Here is a 19,801-nt window from a genome sequence, read left to right as displayed (position 1 = left end):
CTGACTGCAAATCTTTCTTGAGGAATTGTATGCAACAGCTGATGCTCTGAGCCTAAAGATTTGTTCTTATTTTATCTACTATCGGTATTTTCTTTGATCGATGATTGTTACACTTCTGATTAGAGTTTGAAACAGATATGATTCCTATCAAGAATTTTTCTTTTGAGCCGAATCAAAATGAGATAGATATTATGTTCGAGGGATACGTCGCGAGACTTCTGTGATCTGTTTAAGTTAAGTTGCTATCCGTGTATGATTGACGATTATTATTCTGCTATTGTTTTCCCTACGGATTGGTTCTCATACATGATCATATGTTAGATTTTTGTCAGGAAAGTTTTTTGTCAGATTGTATGATTTGCAGAAGTCTGTTAGTTTAGACAGAGATCTTTGATGCACTCGTGCTTTAGGAAAGGACATCGATGAGGTTTTGTGGTCTGATTTCAACATTATTTAGTTTGATACCCTCAGAACAACGGACAGCCAGAGCAGATGAGTTGAACTTTTGAAGTTATGCCATGAGTTGTAGTGCTCAACTTAGCACTAGTTGGCAGAACTCCGAATTCTTGTGGAGACTTCGTACAACGACAACTTTTTGGTGAATTCTTGAATGCACTTTTCAAGAGTTGTACGAGAAGAGAAGAAGATTCCCGTTGATTGGAGGTGATTTTCTGTGTCACCTGTTTTGGAACCAAAGATGAATCGAATTGTGACTAAGAAGAGGAAGATTATTCTGACGAGAATGAGTCGACTTTGGATTGACGTACTTGAAGGAGTAAGTTAAGAGACACAGTTCGTGTTGGAACCGTGTTGATTTCGAGGACGAAATCTTTTCTTAGAGGGGGAGAATTGTAACGCCCCGATTTGATCTTAATTGACTTTATTTGAGATAATTGGAGATTCCAGAATTCAAGATCCGACATGATTTTGATCAGGGTCCTTTTTGCAAATTTTGGATTTTTGAGGGACTAAAATGCAATTTTGAAGTTTATTAGATATTTAAGCAAGCTATTGACTTTCTCTTCACTCCATCTTCCTCCTCCAAGCCATTTCCTCCATTGATGAAGAGAGATACGTGAGTTCAAGCTTCCAGATTTTAGTCTGAACTCGATCCGTCCGTTGGAATTTATTTCTGAAAGCAGATTAGCGATCACGGCTGTGAGAGCTTCGTTCTATAGTAAGTTTTTCTACAATCAGGTTCATTCTATTTTTTGGATGTTTTTAGAATCATTTGAGATTCGAGTATCTTGTTCTTGGCAGAGTTCTGATCGTTTATTATCTGTCGATTTTGAAATAGAGCGTCGTTCGGATTTGTTATGAATTTTTGAAGGGATTTTTGAAAGTTGAGTTTTATGATTTGTTAGAATTGGATTGTTATGGTGGAACGTTGGTTGATTTGAGTCTATTGGATTGATATAGTGCTGTGTGCGTTTCCGGTTTATCATATTATAGTCGTTATGCCGCCGGTTTGAATTTTAAGAATTTTGGAAGTTTTGTTGAGTTTTGGGATTAATTTGGTTTGGATGGATTATTATTGGACTGTGTTTGTATCCATACAGATTGATTGAAGATAGCGGAGTTCAGAATTGACATCTTTCAAATCGTTGAAGAGTTGATCGAGGTTTTGTATCGAGTTGATCTCATCCTCGGAAGTTGACTTGAATTATCTTCATCGTTGAACTTTGTTTGGAATCGAATTTTGATTTGGAATTCTTGTATTGTTGTTGTTTCCAGGTTTGGAGCATCGACATTTGAAAGAGGTATAAGATGACTTAGATTGCAATGGAACGAGTGACTTGAATCCGACTTGATTCGAGTGTTCCGGAAAAATCACATACTTGCATGTTATTTGATTATTTGAGTTATTTGAGTTATTTTTTGCATTGCCTTCATATTGAGCTAAGAATCCTTGATTTGAGCAGCGGGCAGGACGGCCCTTTTATGATAGATGTTTTGGGGATTATATTATGAGTGGCCTGGGTGTAGCCATTTCACCTTGTGCTAGCATACTCCTTATAGTCGCACCAAAGTCTAGAGGATGGAGATACGTAGCACCACCTTGATCGGGAGAGTTGGTGAGTCGTTTACGTGATCTCGTCTTCGGGATCCCAAAAGCAAAAGCAGCAACTCTTTTGATTATTCGACTTGATAATCCCAGATTTTAAAGACATGCATTGCATTTATGCATATGAATTGAGTTTTAGACATGCTTGTGGGATTTGCATGGTTGATATTTGATTAATTGGAAGTTGATGTATTTCGATTTGAGATGTTTATCTGATATTGCATGTTTGTCTCTTTATTGGGAATATTATTCTCACCGGATTATCCGGCTGTTGTCTTGTATTTGTATGTGTGCTTGACAATAGGTGGGGCAGGATCGAGTCAGAGACGACAGGGATAGAACGAGAATGAAGAATAGAAGTGGGACTTCGAGCTAGAATTGGAAATGCATACCAATCTAGTTTATGTTTTGAAAGTATGTTTAGAACTCGAGTGTTGTTGAATATTAGAATTGATTATGAATGATGAATATTGAAGTTTGTATGTTGATTACATGTTGTAGTATTCGGAATTGAGCATGTTAGATTGATATTAGATTGAGTTGAATTGTTTAATTGAGATTTGAAACATGTTCAGTTTTCTGGAAAAATTCTGTTGCCCAGGGTGCGCTCGATCCTATGAAATGATGGGATCGAGCGCAGCCCCTGAAATTATTGAGGCAGTAGACTCAGCATTGTGGTGCGCTCGATCCTGGATTTTTGCCAGATCGAGCGCGGAACATATTTTTCTCGGCAGAGAGTTCAGGAATATGGTGCGCTCGGTCCTGGAATTTTCTAGGATCGAGCGCGGCACTATTCATCCAAAAAAAAAAAATTCTTTCCTTTTTTTTAGGCTTTGATTAATGATGTTTAATTATGGATTATTTGATATTAGCCGATTAGAATCGAGGTCTAACATGCCTGAACCAGCAATGCACTTCCCAATATGAGGCCTTTGACACTGCCTGCAAATAGGTGCTCCTCCAATGTTAGTGGAAACTTCCTCCTACTGTTGCTGTTGTCTAGGCTGGCCTTGTGTCCTCTGCTGCGGCTGCTCCGGTCTCGGAGGATTTGGGCCCTTAGTCGACCCGAGATAAGACTTCTTCGCTTGCTGCTTCGAATACTGTCCTATAGCTGGCTTCTGATACTGCCTCTTCCTCTGGTAGTCAGCCCGTATCTACTTCCTCCCCTTTTCAGACCGGTACGCTTGATTCACCGCTGCCTTATACATTGTCACATCCACCATGTAAACATCATGCTTGATATTGGACCTCAAGCCATCAATAAAGTGTCGCACCGGAGACTCATGAAGTCACGAATCAACTGACCACGAACATCCTCCATGAAGTAATTCTCAAAAAGATCAGTCTTGAAGTCCCTCCACGTCATCCTAGCCAAATCCAGTCCAATCACTGCACCCTCCCACCAAAGGGCTGCATCATCCTTCAGCATGAAGATGGCACACCTAACTTGATAAGATTCCTGGATCCCCATGTAGGAAAATATCATATCCAACGATCGAATCCAATCCTCAACAACAAGTGGATCAGTGGTCTCTGTAAACTCCTTCGGTCCCTGCTTGCGGAACCTCTCAGCAACATCCTCCTCGTGCGACTTCCTTGGCTTTGCTCGAGTAACCTTGATAAGTGCATTTTGTTTGCATTAGTTCGTGATATTTTTATGTCTATTTTGTGTTCATTCATATTTTTTTGTATGTTTTTATGTGTTTTATTGCATTCATGTGTATTCCACTCTCTGGATTATATTTGTAGGAAAAATGGAAATCATAAGAGTTTAGAGAAAATAAAATAAAGAAGAAGAGTTTGAAGCACTAAAGAGCAGAGTTGATAACGAAGAGCTCTAACAAACAGCTCTAAACTAGTGTTATCGCTCTAACGAAGGGCCCTAGAAGAAGTGCTATCGCGCTAAGAAACATCGCTACATCATAGCGCTATTGAGATGATGAGAGCACTATCGCGCAAGAAACTAGCGCATCTGCGTGGCATGGTCTGTGCGAGAATATTTCAAGGGCAGAAAATCTCTTGCTCGAGCGCATTTTTGAGCGCTCGAGCGAGAAAAGCGGAAAAAATAATTAGTGTGCTCTCTCGAGCGCGAAGGTAAACTCGAGAGAGAATTACGGGCAGATTTTTATTTTTGTAAAATTCCTTGGCCGAGTAGGACTCAATAGTTTGAATATTTGGGCATATAAATACATCTTTTAGCATCAGAAGAGGGGTTCCGGACGCAGATTGAAGAATCAAGAGGCGGCTTGTAGGGCCCGGGATTAATTAATATTAATCCAAATTTTTTTAATTTTAAAACGAGTATATTTAATTTGGGAATATTTAGAGTTTCGATTTAAATTCTAATATTCTTAAATTATTTAGGATTGAAATTGAATTAAAATAAGGGTCGAGGACCAAATTGTAAATATTGAAGGCTTGAGGGGCTAAATTGCAATTTTGGTTGAAAGTTATCGGTTTTAATTCTAACACTCAGCATGAAACGTGTAATTGCCTTAAACAATTCAGAATTGAGGAACAGAGAGCCGAAGTTCTTCCATTTTCTTTGGTTTCATGATTTTCGATTTGCCGTAACTTTTGCTCCGGTTATCCGATTTTGATTCCGTAAATTGTTCTGGAATCCTTACGAAGAGGGCTTCGATTTAGTGTAATTTTTTATATCTTTCAGTATGGTTTGAAGCTCGAAAGTTGACAGATATCAGATGTTGATTTTTTGATTATGTTTATCAACGTATATGCGATTCTATGTCGAAACCGGTTTGAGAAGTTTGTATTGAATGCATCTAAACATGATTTCCAGCTTATGGTTGTTGATTATAGCTATTGAGATGAAGATTTGAATGATATATCAGCTGGTTATTGATTTGAAATACATGTATGGGTTGGTTAGAAGTTAGAAATGGTTTCGGGATTACGTCGGTTACCGATTTTGAATCTCTACGCCGTCGATTCGAGTTTTTGGATCGTTTTGATAGCCTATATCTGAGCTGAAGTTGTTATCTTGATGATGTGAATGTTATAGCATTTTTATTCTTAAATTTCAGTCGAGTTTGAAGGCCAACGATTCAAGACGCCGAGTTAAACCGAAGAAGAAAGAGTTGAGGTTTGAAATGAGTTTGATTGACGATCGATTAATGGTTTTGATTCCTTTCTGAAATTATAATCTTGAATGAAGTTTGATATGAGTATTTTGGTTGTTATATTTCAGATTGAAGAGTTCATAATCGAGATAAACGAAGGTATAATGACGACATCGCGAAGTAGGGACATTGAAACTCAAGAACGACTAATCTTGAGTTGGCCCGCAAAAACCACAAACTTGTTTATGTTTTTGATTTTATTGTGATGTTGTCGATCCGTCACAGGTAGTGGATCTTTATATTCGAGTAGATATGATGCTATATTGAATTGATTCTATGCCAAAGTTGTTGTTAACCTTATTTGCGAGTCGGTTACGAACTCGTTAGATGGATATCCATGTCAAGATCAGTTATGAATCTTGATGGCTTTGAAGTTATGTGAATCAATTCGTATGTAAAGCGTTTACGTACTCTATTTGTTGAGTCGAGTTTAAATAGAGTCAAGATGATTTATTTAACGCTTTCTATATGTTGGTTTTACTGAGAATTGTATCTCACCGGAGTTTATCCGGCTGTTGTCTTGTTTTGTATGTGTGCATGAAAACAGATGGGGCAGGAGCTAGTCTGTAACGCCCCGTTTTTATCTTAAATGAGTTTATTTGAGTTAATCAGAGATTACAGAGTTCTCGAGCCGGTTTGATTTTGATCAGGGTCCTTTTTGCATGTTTTGGAAATTTCAGGGACTAAAACGCAAATATTGATTTTTATATATTATCTACACATAGATTTTAATTGGAGAAGCCTTAATCTTCCTCTCCAAAACCGTGAGCCTCCATTGAAATGCCTCTTTTGAGTTTTGAGCTTTCAGATTTCCTTCCGAGCTCGATCCGGCCGTTGGAATTTATTTCTGAAGGCAGTTTAGCGATCACTGCAGCGAGAGCTCCGTTATATCGTAAGTTTTTCTACGATCAGATACATTCTAGTTTTTGGATGTTGTTAGAATCATTCTAGATTCGAGTATGTTGTTCTCTACAGTGTTCTGATCATTTATTATCTGTCGGTTTTGAAATAGAGCGACGTTCGGAATTGTTATGATTTTTGGAAGCCATTTTCGAAAATTTGAGTTTTGAGATTTGTTGGGATTGCCTTGTTGTTGTGGTATTAGCATTGTTATGAGATTATATCGCTATTGAACTGCTGTCTGCATTTTCGGTTTGTTCAGTTTATAGCCGTTATGTCGTCGGTTTGAGTTTTGGGGATTTCGAACCGTTATTGAGTTGTGATCTTGGCTTGTAAGTTGATCGTGGTTATTGATCATTTGTTGGTATCTGAACAGATTTTTTTGGAGCTTGTCAAGCCCAAGATTAACAGCAATTGTTCATTTCAGAGTTTTGGACGAAGAACGGTATAGAGAATTACCTTGAGCCTTGTTGTTGTTTAGATTGGTTAGACTTTGATACAATCTTTTGTTGTAGCTTTCCAGAAGTTGGAACTACTGCATTGAAAGGTAAAAGCAGTCATCGTAGCGGGATAGCATACTCGAGACTGTTGGTTCTCGAGTTTCCCTTTTTAAATCACATATTGCATCTATACTTGTTCTAGCATGTGGAACTTGTATTTTGTTGATTGATTGAGTTTTGTTATGTGGCTTATGTTTATGTTTCTATTATGCATTCATCTTGAGCCTACTTTGATTTCAGTGGGCAGAACCGCCCTTTTTGTTTAGACGTTTGGAAACTATGATTGAGTGGCCTAGGTTGTAGTATTTCGCCTAGTGCTAGCATACTCATTATGGTTGCTCAAAGTCTAGAGGAGTGGTATACGTGGCACCACCTCTATTGGGAGAGTCGGTGAGTCGTTACGTGATCTCATCCTCGGGATCCCAAAAGCAGAGCAGTACTCCCTTGTTTATCAGAATTGATATCCTGGTTTTAAAGACATGCATATCATTAGCTTCGACTTGAATATGTTGTTTGATATCATGTTGTATATTCATTACTTGTTATGTTGTTTTTACTGGGAATTTCAGTTTATCTGGCTGTTGCTTTGTTTTGTATGTGTACTTGGCTACAGGTGGGACAGGACCAAGTCAGCAAAGGTCTGGTTAGCAACAAGAGGGAGAGCTAGTAGTGAGACTCGGTTTAGAATTCGTGTCAGCATGTCTACCTAGTTGTATTTGAACATGTTTAGATATCGAACTTCATTATGTTATTGTATTGTTTATGCGAGCTGTGTTGAAAGTTTGTCGTTACAAATCCAATACTTTTGAGCGGTTGTGTAACCCTAGAATTTCATGTATTAGTTGGAGAACTTGTGATTGTAATGCATGATAAAATGTTGTTGGTTTTGGACTCAAATTCTAGCATGATTTTCTGATGTTTTTGCTCTGTTTCTGTCACCGCTCGATCCGCAAGATCTAGCGGATCGAGCGAGGGCAAGCTGTTCTGTCCTCTGTTTCTTTTTTTTTTTTGTGACTCGCTCGATCTGCAAGATCTTGCGGATCGAGCGAGGGCTGAGTTTTCCGGGTAGTAACTTTGGCAAAAGTTGCTCGCTCGATCCGCAAGATCATGCGGATCGAGCAAGGCACTATTTTAAAAAAAATAAAAATTTCTTTTAGTTGCTTTAACCTTTGGTTATTGTTTGTCTTAGTGTTGTTTAATCCCAAGATTAGATGTTTAGAATCGAGGTCTCACATTAAGTGGTATCAGAGCGTTAAGATTCTTGGTCGAACTAGAGTGAGCGGGTAGATCGAGTCTGCGTGTATTGGCTCCTCGCATGTGTTTGAATTATTTTAACTGTGTACTTAATTCATGCGAGCATGCTTTATTATTGAGAATTATTTAATTACATGGTTATGTGATTTAAATTATAAAGCATGATCTACTTGAGATATAACTGTTTCTGTTATCGACTGGTATCCGGTATTCCAAGCGGTTGTAAGGGCACTGATTGTAGCGATTGAGATATCTCGTGTCCTAACCTTTGATTATCAGATGGGTCCTCGTCGAGTGATAAACAGAAACACACCGCCAGTTATCCCTGCAACTGAGCAAGCTAGCACTGAAGTTGATCAGTTGGATGCTTCAGCAACGCCTATGGAAACCTTGCTGAAGAGGTTTCAGTCTTTCAATCCGCCGTTGTTTTTGGGTTCAGAAAATCCAGTTGACTGTGAAAGATGGTTGGATGATATTGATCAGCTGTTTGATTCCATTGATTACACAGATGATTGCAGAATCAGGTTAGTCATTCATCAGCTACGTGGGGTTGCTAAGAGCTGGTGGATCATGACAAAGAAAGCAATAGAGAATAGAGGTACGAAAGTTACTTGGACTCTTTTTAAATCTGAATTCTATAAGCGGTTTTTCCCTATCTCGTACCGTAAGGACAAGAGAGTAGAATTTGCCAATTTGAGACAAGGGAATCTGAACATCGAAGAGTACGTTGCAAATTTTGATAGTCTGTTGCTTTTTGCACCACTAATTGCCGGAGATGAAGAAGCTAAGGCAGATCACTTCATAAATGGCATGAATCCTGAAATCTTCACTTTGGTGAACACTGCTAGGCCAGACAACTTTGCGGATGCCATGAATCATGCAAAGGGAGCAGAAGCAGGCTTGTGGAGGCAAAGAGGTAATCAGGTAGCACCTCAGCAGCAGAGGCAGTATCAGAACCAACCATCTCAGTATCAAAATCAGCCACCTCAGCATCAGAACCAGCAGCAGAGGTATGAAGGTGGTAATAGTGGGGGAAACAGAAAGGATCAGTACAAAGCGAGAGGTAAACAGTTCAAAAGACAGGGGAACAGTTCTTCTAGTTCCAGTGGATCCAAACAGTTTGGTTCAGGGCAGAGTTCTGGATCATCAACCTTTACTGCAGCAAGTGTGGAGGAATGCACTCACCGGATCAGTGTGTGGGAGTCTTTGGTAAATGTAACACATGTCAGAAACTGGGACACTTCTCTAAGGTGTGCCCTCAACGTAACAGAGATAGAGCTCAGAGTGGGAGTTCTTCTAGACCTGTAGTTCAGCCGGAGAGGCAGTCGTCTACAGTGCACTCTTTCCAACCTCAGCAGTAGCAGAACAGACAGGGAGGTAGTACCAGTGCAAATCAGCCTCCGAGACAGCAAGCGCGAGTCTTTGCTCTAACAGAGGATCAGGCTCAAGCAGCACCTGACGATGTTATAGCAGGTAACTGTTTGATTTTCGGTTATTCTGCTCATGTCTTGATAGATACAGGTGCTTCCCATTCCTTTATCTCTGAGAAATTTGTGTTATTGCATGCTTTGCCAACTGAATTGTTGCCTACAGTAGTAGCTGTTACTTCACCTTTGGGTGGAGGAATTGTTTCTGTCAGATTAGTCAGGAACTGTGAACTGTGTTTTGAAGGAAATTTGTTAGAATTCGACTGTATTGTACTTGGACTGTCAGATTTTGATTGTATTGTCGGGATAGATGCTTTAACCAAGTACAGGGCGATAGTCGATTGTTTCCAGAAAGTTTTCAGGTTCAGACCTGAAATGGCAGACGAGTGGAAATTCTTTGGTAAGGTTTCTCGATCTAGAATTCCTTTAATTTCAGTGTTATCTATGACTCGTTTGCTACAGAGAGGTGCAGAAGGATTTTTGGTGTATGCAGTGGATGTACTGAAATCTAGCCCAGCGTTGGTAGATTTACCAGTGGTTAGAGAATTTGCGGATGTATTCCCGGAAGATGTTCCTGGATTGCCGCCTATTCGAGAAATCGAATTCAGCATTGACTTAGTGCCAGGTACTCAACCTATCTCCAAAGCTCCGTATCGTATGTCACTTATTGAATTGAGAGAGTTGAAGGAGCAGCTTGAGGATTTGATTGCCAAGGGATACATCAGACCTAGTGTATCGCCTTGGGATGCTCCTGTTCTTTTTGTTCGGAAGAAGGATGGTTCTATGCGGCTCTGCATCGACTACCGCCAACTGAATCAGGCTACAGTTAAGAACAGGTATCCTTTACCCCGAATAGATGACCTTTTTGATCAGCTGCAGGGTTCTTCTGTCTACTCTAAGATTGATCTGAGATCAGGTTATCACCAGTTGAGAGTGCGAGAGGAAGACGTTCCTAAGACCGCATTCAGGACGAGGTATGGTCACTTTGAGTTTATAGTCATGCCGTTTGGTTTGAATAACGCTCCAGCAGTTTTTAAGGGTTTGATGAACCGCATCTTTCAGCGTTATTTAGATGAGTTTGTCATTATCTTTATCGATGATATTCTTATCTACTCGAAGAACCGTACTGACCATGCAGAGCACTTGAGGACCGTACTGCAGATTTTGCGAGTTGAGCAGTTGTTTGCCAAGCTGTCTAAGTGTGAATTCTGGTTAGATCGAGTTGTCTTTCTCGGTCATATTATTTCTGAAGATGGGATTTCTGTCGATCCCAGCAAAATCTAAGCGGTAATGAATTGGCCTAGACCGACATCAGTACCTAAGATCCGAAGCTTCATGGGTTTAGCTGGTTATTATCGTCGATTCATCGAGGGTTTCTCGTCTATTGCCAAGCCTATTACCCAGCTGACTCAGAATAATGCGCCTTTTGTCTAGACTTCTGATTGTGAGGCTAGCTTTGTTGATCTAAAGAGGAGACTGACCAGTGCTCCGATTCTTTCTATTCCGAAGGGTACTGGAGGTTTCACAGTCTATTGTGATGCTTCTAACCGAGGCTTGGGTTGTGTTCTTATGCAGCATAAGCATGTGATAGCGTATGCATCGAGACTGCTGAAACCGCACGAGACCCGTTATCCGGTTCACGATCTGGAACTAGCTGCGATTGTCTTTGCACTGAAGATCTGGCGTCACTATCTTTATGGTGAGTCTTTCGAGATCTTTTCTGACCATAAGAGCCTTAATTACTTGTTTTCACAGGCGGACCTGAATATGAGACAGAGAAGATGGTTAGATCTGTTGAAGGATTTTGACTGCAAAATCAAGTATTATCCTGGAAAGTCGAATGCAGTTGCAGATGCCTTGAGCCGAAAGCTTTGTTCTTTATCTCTTTCTACTATTGGTGTTTCTCAGTTGATCGATGATTGTTGCACTTCTGGTTTAGAGTTTGAAACAGATAGGGAGACTATCAGAGTGTTTGCTATTCAGGCCGAACCGGAGTTGTTTGTTGCAATTAGAGAAGCACAGAAGTCTGAGCCGAGCATTCAGGTTTCAGTAGAGAAAGTCAGATCTGGGCATTAGTCTGAATTCCAGGTTAGAGATGACGTCTTGTTTGTGAATAACCATCTTGTTGTGCCAGATATTGCGGAGTTGAGACAGCGTATTCTCCGAGAGGCTCATTGCAGTCGGTTAAGTATTCATCCTGGAGGTCGTAAGATGTACAACGATCTGAAGAGTCAGTTCTGGTGGAAGAGAATGAAGAGCGACGTAGCAAAGTTTGTATCTCGGTGTTTGAACTGCCAGCAAGTAAAAGCAGAGAGGAAGCGACCAGGAGGTCTTTTGCACAGCCTATCTGTTCCTGAATGGAAATGGGATCAAATTTCTATGGATTTCGTCATGAAGCTACCACGATCCATTCGATGATGCGATGCTATTTGGGTAGTGATCGACCGATTGACGAAGTCTGCTTGTTTTATTCCGTACAGGATGACGTATCATCATGATCAGATGACTGAGTTGTATGTTAGCAATGTTATGAGATTGCATGGTGTGCCGAAGTCGATCGTTTCAGACAGAGATCCTAGATTCACTTCGCACTTCTGGCATAGTCTTCAGGAGGCACTTGGTACTCGATTGCATCTGAGTACAGCTTATCATCCTCAAACAGATGGACAGTCAGAGCGGACTATCCAGACGTTAGAGGATATGCTGCGAGCGGTGGTGCTAGACTTTGGCACTAGTTGGCAGGATTCTTTGCCTCTTGTCGAGTTTTCTTACAACAACAGCTTCCAAGCGAGTATCGGTATGGCACCTTTTGAGGCTTTGTACGGCAAGAAGTGCCGATCTCCGCTGTTTTGGGATGATTTGTCCGAGTCACCAGATTTGGGGCCGGAAATGCTTCGAGATATGGCAGAGCAGGTTAAGATCATTCAGACCAGAATGAAGTCAGCTCAAGATAGACAGGCAAAGTATGCAAACGTCAAACGTAGACCTCTGAGTTTTGAGCAGGGAGACCGTGTATTCCTTAAGATTTCTCCGTTCAGAGGCACTGTCAGATTCGATAAGAGAGGGAAGTTATCTCCGAGATTCATTGGTCCGTACGAGATTCTCGAGAAGATAGACGATCTTGCTACAGACTTGCACTTCCTCCGTTTTTATCTGGTTTTCACGACGTTTTTCACGTCTCTATGCTGCGAAAGTATCATCCAGATCCTTCAAATATCCTTCAGCCTGACGAAGCCGAGTTATACGAGACTCTGAGCTATTTTGAACGATCGATTCAGATCCTTGATCGGAAAAAAAAGCAACTCAAAACCAAGTTGATTCCGTTAGTGAAAGTGCAGTGGAGCCGTCACGGAGTCGAGGAAGCGACTTGGGAGACAGAGTCTGACATGAGACAGTGTTTTCCAGAGTTATTCTGATGACGTGAGTTCTTCTTATTGTCTTTAGTTCTTTATTCTATCTTATGAGTTGTGGTTCTCGTTGATTTCGAGGACGAAATCTTATCTTAGTGGAGGAGAATTGTAACGCCCCGTTTTTATCTTAAATGAGTTTATTTGAGTTAATCAGAGATTACAGAGTTCTCGAGCCGGTTTGATTTTGATCAGGGTCCTTTTTGCAAATTTTGGAAATTTCAGGGACTAAAACGCAAATATTGATTTTTATATATTATCTACACATAGATTTTAATTGGAGAAGCCTTCATCTTCCTCTCCAAAACCGTGAGCCTCCATTGAAATGCCTTTTTTGAGTTTTGAGCTTTCAGATTTCCTTCCGAGCTCGATCCGGCCGTTGGAATTTATTTCTGAAGGCAGTTTAGCGATCACTGCAGCGAGAGCTCCGTTATGCCGTCGATTTGAGTTTTGGGGATTTCGAACCGTTATTGAGTTGTGATCTTGGCTTGTAAGTTGATCGTGGTTATTGATCATTTGTTGGTATCTGAACAGATTCGTTTGGATCTTGTCAAGCCCAGGATTAACAGCAATTGTTTGTTTCAGAGTTTTGGACGAAGAACGGTATAGAGAATTACCTTGAGCCTTGTTGTTGTTTAGATTGGTTAGACTTTGATACAATCTTTTGTTGTAGCTTTCCAGAAGTTGGAACTACTGCATTGAAAGGTAAAAGCAGTCATCGTAGCGGGATAGCATACTCGGGACTGTTGGTTCTCGAGTTTCCCTTTTTAAATCACATATTGCATCGATACTTGTTCTAGTATGTGGAACTTTTATTTTGTTGATTGATTGAGTTTTGTAATGTGGCTTATGTTTATGTTTCTGTTATGCATTCATCTTGAGCCTACTTTGATTTCAGCGGGCAGAACCGCCCTTTTTGTTTAGACGTTTGAGAACTATGATTGAGTGGCCTAGGTTGTAGTATTTTGCCTAGTGCTAGCATACTCATTATGGTTGCTCAAAGTCTAGAGGAGTGGGATACGTGGCACCACCTCGATTGGGAGAATCGGTGAGTCGTTACGTGATCTCATCCTTGGGATCCCAAAAGCAGAGCAGTACTCCCTTGTTTATCAGAATTGATATCCTGGTTTTAAAGACATGCATATCATTAGCTTCAACTTGAATATGATGTTTGATAGCATGTTGTATATTCATTACTTGTTATGTTGTTTTTATTGGGAATGTCATTCTCACCAGTTTATCCGGCTGTTGCTTTGTTTTGTATGTGTACTTGGCAACAGGTGGGACAGAACCAAGTCAGCGAAAGCCTGGTTAGCAACAAGAGGGAGAGCTAGTAGTGAGACTTGGTTTAGAAGTCGTGTCAGCATGTCTACCTAGTTGTATTTGAACATGTTTAGATATCGAACTTCGTTATGTTATTGTATTGTTTATGTGAGCTGTGTTAAAAGTTTGTCATTACAAATCCAATACTTTTGAGCGGTTGTGTAACCCTAGAATTTCATGTATTAGTTGGAGAACTTGTGATTGTAATGCATGATAAAATGTTGTTGGTTTTGGACTCAAGTTATAGCATGATTTTCTGCTGTTTTTGCTCTGTTTCTGTCACCGCTCGATCCGCAAGATCTTGCGGATCGAGCGAGGGCAAGCTGTTCTGTCCTCTGTTTCTTTTTTTTTTTGTGGCTCGCTCGATCTGCAAGATCTTGCGGATCGAGCGAGGGCTGAGTTTTCCGGGCATTAACTTTGGAAAAAGTTGCTCGCTCGATCCGCAAGATCATGCGGATCGAGCGAGGCACAATTTAAAAAAATAATAATAATTCTTTTAGTTGCTTTAACCTTTGGTTATTGTTTGTCTTAGTGTTGTTTAATCCCAAGATTAGATGTTTAGAATCGAGGTCTCACATAGTCATCGACGTCATTGACAGCTGGGAGAGAGTCTAGCACGTGAGGACTCGGGTTGTAGATGATGTCTTGAACTTTAGAAACATTAAACCTTAGTTATGTTGATTTGGATTACATGTATGACACTTGAGATAATTGTTGTCGTTTATTGATCTTTAGCAACTTGTTCGATGTAATAAATGCATGTAAAGATGCTTGAGACCTTGGTTATGTTTATATGCATGATTTGGAACTTATATATCATGTTTTGGATAGTGTTTGTTGATTTAGAATGGAAGGAATCGAGTTTGACAGCAAAAACTCTTCTGCAGAATTTTTGGAATTTGGAGCCCGCTCGATCCGCAGAAGTTGACGGATCGAGCGAGCCCTGTAATTTGCGGACATAATATTTTGAGTTTTTGGCTCGCTCGATCCGCAGAAGTTGACAGATGGAGCGAGGCCAAATTTTGTTCCATCCGAGAGTTGAGCAATTGTGCTCGCTCGATCGGGTGTTTTTCACCGATCGAGCGAGACACTGAATTTTTAAAAAAAAAATAAATTTTTTTTACTTGGCTCTTGGTTTCTTAATTGATGTTTAATGAATCTTAATTATTCATTAATTGCCCTAAGATGAGATCAGCAACCCGAGGTCCTCACAACAGGTGGTATCAGAGCATAAGTTTCTTGGACTGAGAATAGATGAGCGGGGTAGATCGAGTCTTATATTCTTATTTATTTATTGCTTTCATAATTGTATGGTATATGATTGATTGATTACAGATATTAAATTGTCACATGATGCTGTGATAATTTGCGAAGAATATGCTATACAATGGTTTGAATTACATGCTATCTGGATATTTGATTGAAGTACTAGCATGTATTATGAGGATGAATCAAAACTCGATCTTTTATGAAGGCAATGTGGACTGAAACATACTTGTTGTAATTGAGATTGAACTGTACACTAATCTGTTTGATTATCATATATGCCTCCCCGACCAGCACCGAGAGTTAGACAGACGTTGGCTACGAATCAGCCTGAACTGACGAATGCTGCACAGGTCCCAGTGACAGTGTCTGAACATGGACAGGGTATTACTTCTACTGATGAGTTCAGTGATGCTAATCCAATTGAGAAACTTCTGAAACGATTCCAGTCATTCCAACCACTGAAGTTGCAAGGAACTGAGAATGCTATAGAATGCGAGAACTGGTTGGAAGATATTGAGCAGTTATTCGTGTCTATTGACTATTCAGATGATCGTCGTGTGAGATTGATTATTCATCAACTGCATGGCCTTGCCAAGAGTTGGTGGATAGCGATGAAGAAAGCATTGGAAAACCAAGGTACTGTTATTACCTGGTCTGTATTTCGAACTGCTTTCTATCAGCGTTTCTTTCCTGTGTCTTATCGCAAGGATAAAGGAGCAGAGTTTGCAAGTCTGCAACAGGGGCAGTTGAATATCGAGGAATATGTTGCAAAGTTCACTAGCTTGTTGATGTTTGCTCCACATATTGCTGTTAGTGATGAAGCTCAAGCCGATCAATTCATCAATGGCTTGAATCCTGATGTATTTACACTTGTGAATTCGGGAAGACTGAATACCTTTGCTGATGCTCTGAATCGAGCAAAGGGTGCAGAAGCAGGGATACAGAAACAACGAGGAGCACAGTTTGTGCCACAGCCAGTGAGACAATCCCAAGAGCAGCCACAGATTCCACCGCCACCTCGATTTGAAGCTGGAGGTAGCAGTAGTGGAAAGAAGAACTTCTTGAAAGGCAAGAGTAAATAGTTCAAGATATCTGGTGGTAGTAGCTCTTCGAGTTCAAGTAGTTCCCGACAGTCTAGAGCTGGACAGAGGTCTGATGTGTATTGCACCAAGTGTGGTGGTCGCCATAACAATGAACAATGCCGAGGTGTATTTGGAAGCTGCCACATTTGCAGCAAGATGGGACACTTTGCGAGGGTGTGTCCACAACGAGGTTCTGAAGGTGCACAGGGTGCGGGATCATCGAGACCGGTAGGTCAATCTACATCTTCTGTTCACTCTTTTCAACCACAGCCTGCAGCACCGAGTAGAGGAGGAGGTCAGACAGTGAATCAACCTCCCAGGCAACAAGCACGAGTGTTAGCATTGACAGAAGAGCAAGCACAAGCAGCACCGGACGATGTGATTGCAGGTAACTGTTCTCTTTCTGGTTATCCTGCCTATGTCTTATTCGATACTGGTGGGTCGCATACCTTCATATCTGAACAATTTGTTACATTGTATTCATTGCCTGTTGAGTCATTAACTACTGTAGTGTCTATATCTTCACCGTTTGGAAAAGGTATAGTAACAGTGAAGTCTGTTAAAAATTGTGTACTACAGTACGAAGGTAATGAAGTTGAGCTTGACTGTATCGTTCTTGGTTTATTTGATTTTGATTGCATAATCGGTATCGATATGTTAACCAAGTACAGAGCAACAGTTGACTGTTTTCAGAAGATTGTGAAGTTCAGACCTGATATGACTGATGAGTGGAAATTCTATGGTAAGGGATCACGAGCCAGAATTCCTTTGATATCTGTTCTTTCTATGACTGACTTGTTACAGAAAGGGGCGGAAGGATTCCTTATTTATGCAGTCGATATACTGAAGAAAAGTCCGACATTGATGGATATACCGGTGGTGAGTGAGTTTGCAGATGTATTCCCTGATGAGATTCCAGGATTGCCACCGTACAGAGAGGTAGATTTCGGTATTGAATTAATGCCAGGTACACAGCCGATATCGAAAGCACCTTACCGTATGGCACCGATTGAACAAAAAGAACTGAAAGACCAACTCGAAGATTTGTTGGCTAAGGGATATATCAGACCGAGTGTTTCCCCATGGGGTGCTCCGGTATTGTTTGTTAGAAAGAAGGACGGATCGATGAGGCTATGTATTGACTACCGACAATTGAACAAAGCAACGGTAAAGAATCGTTATCCTTTACCTCTTATCGATGATTTATTTGATCAATTACAGGGATCGTCAGTATATTTGAAGATTGACTTACGATCTGGATATCATCAACTGAGGGTTAGAGACGAAGACATTCCTAAGACTGCATTTAGAACCAGGTATGGCCATTACGAATTCATAGTCATGCCTTTTGGTCTAACGAATGCACCGGCAGTTTTTATGGGATTGATGAATAGAGTATTTTAAAGATATTTAGATGATTTTGTTATTATCTTTATCGATGATATTTTGATATACTCTAAGAATCTGTGTGAACATGCTGATCATCTCCGAACTGTATTGAGAATATTAAGAGAAGAGAAATTATATGCCAAGTTATCCAAATGTAAGTTTTGGTTGCAGCGAGTTGTTTTTCTTGGTCATGTAAATTCAGGAGATGGCATTTCAGTGGATCCGAGTAAGGTTGAAGCTATGATCAGTTGGCAAAGACCAACATCTGTGCCAGTAATTCGAAGTTTTATGGGCTTGGCAGGTTATTATCGTCGATTCATTCGATATTTTTCATCTATAGCGAAGCTATTACACAGCTTACACAGAAGAATGCACCATTTGTTTGGTCTGAGGCTTGTGAAAGGAGTTTTATCGAGCTAAAGAAGAGATTGACTACAGCGCCTGTTCTAATAATCCCTACAGGTACTGGTGATTTTGTTGTTTATTGTGATGCTTCTCACCAGGGTTTGGGATGTATTTTAATGCAGAAAGGACATGTTGTCGCTTATGCTTCTCGACAACTGAAACCACATGAAGTCAGGTATCCGATTCATGATCTTGAATTGGCTGCAATCATCTTTGCATTGAAAATCTGGAGACATTACTTATATGGCGAGAAGTTCGAAATCTTTTCTGATCATAAAAGTTTGAAGTATCTATTCTCACAATCTGAATTGAACATGAGACAACGACGATGGCTTGATTTACTGAAGGATTTTGATTGTGAAATCAAATACTATCCGGGAAAATCTAATGCAGCAGCAGATGCCCTGAGTAGAAAAGTATGTGCTATATCTTTATCTACTGTAGGTGTATCTAATTTGATTGAGAATTGTTGTGTTTTTGGGTATGTATTTGAGACAGATAGAAGACCGATGGGAGTGTATGCAATCAGTGCTGAGCCAGAATTGCTGATTCGTATCAAAGAAGAACAGAAAGCTGATCAGAATGTGCAGAAATCGATTGAAATGATTCGATCAGGACATCAGTCTGAGTACAAGGTTAGTGACGATGATATCTTGTATGTGAATGACCGAATAGTTGTTCCCAATATTGCAGATTTGAGACAGAATATTTTGAAAGAAGCCCATTGCAGTCGCTATAGTGTTCACCCTGGAGGCAGAAAAATGTACAATGACTTGAAGAGTCAGTACTGGTGGAAACAAATGAAGTATGATGTGACTGAATTTGTATCTAAATGTTTGAATTGCAAACAGGTGAAGGCTGAAAGAAAGAAACCGGGTGGCGTATTACAGAATTTATCGATTCCTGAATGGAAATGGGACCACATTTCCATGGACTTTGTAATGAAGTTGCCACGATCATCTCGAGGATGCGATGCTGTTTGGGTGATCATCGACAGATTGACAAAATCTGCGTGCTTTATTCCTTATTGAATGACTTATCGTCATGATCAAATGGCGGATCTCTATATTCAAGAAGTGGTAAGACTACACGGTGTGCCAAAATCTATTGTATCTGGTCGAGATCCGAGATTTACTTCGCACTTTTGGCATAGCCTACAGGAAGCTCTAGGTACGCGTTTACATTTGAGTACTGTTTACCATCCTCAAACTGACGGTCAATCCGAACGAACTATTCAGACGCTTGAGGATATGCTTAGAGCTGTAGTACTTGATTTTGGAGTTACATGGCAAAATTCTATACCACTTGTGGAATTTTCTTATAACAACAGTTATTAGACGAGTATAGAGATTGCACCATTCGAAGAATTATATGGGAAGAAGTGTCGATCGCCTTTGTATTGGGATGATGTTTCTGAGGTACCTGAGTTAGGGCCAGATATGATCAGACAGATGACTGAGAAAGTGAAATTGATATAGCAGATAATGAGAATAGCGCAGCATAGACAGACGAGATATGCAAATGCACGACGACGGTCGTTATCTTTTGATCAGGGAGATAGAGTGTTTCTGAAGATTTCACCGTTCAGGGGCACAGTTCGATTTGGCAAACGAGGAAAATTATCTTCGAGGTATATTGGA

This window comes from Henckelia pumila, chromosome 1, assembly GCF_033568475.1.
Source record: "Henckelia pumila isolate YLH828 chromosome 1, ASM3356847v2, whole genome shotgun sequence".
In the NCBI taxonomy this organism is placed as follows: domain Eukaryota; kingdom Viridiplantae; phylum Streptophyta; class Magnoliopsida; order Lamiales; family Gesneriaceae; genus Henckelia; species Henckelia pumila.
This window is presented reverse-complemented; position numbering follows the sequence as displayed.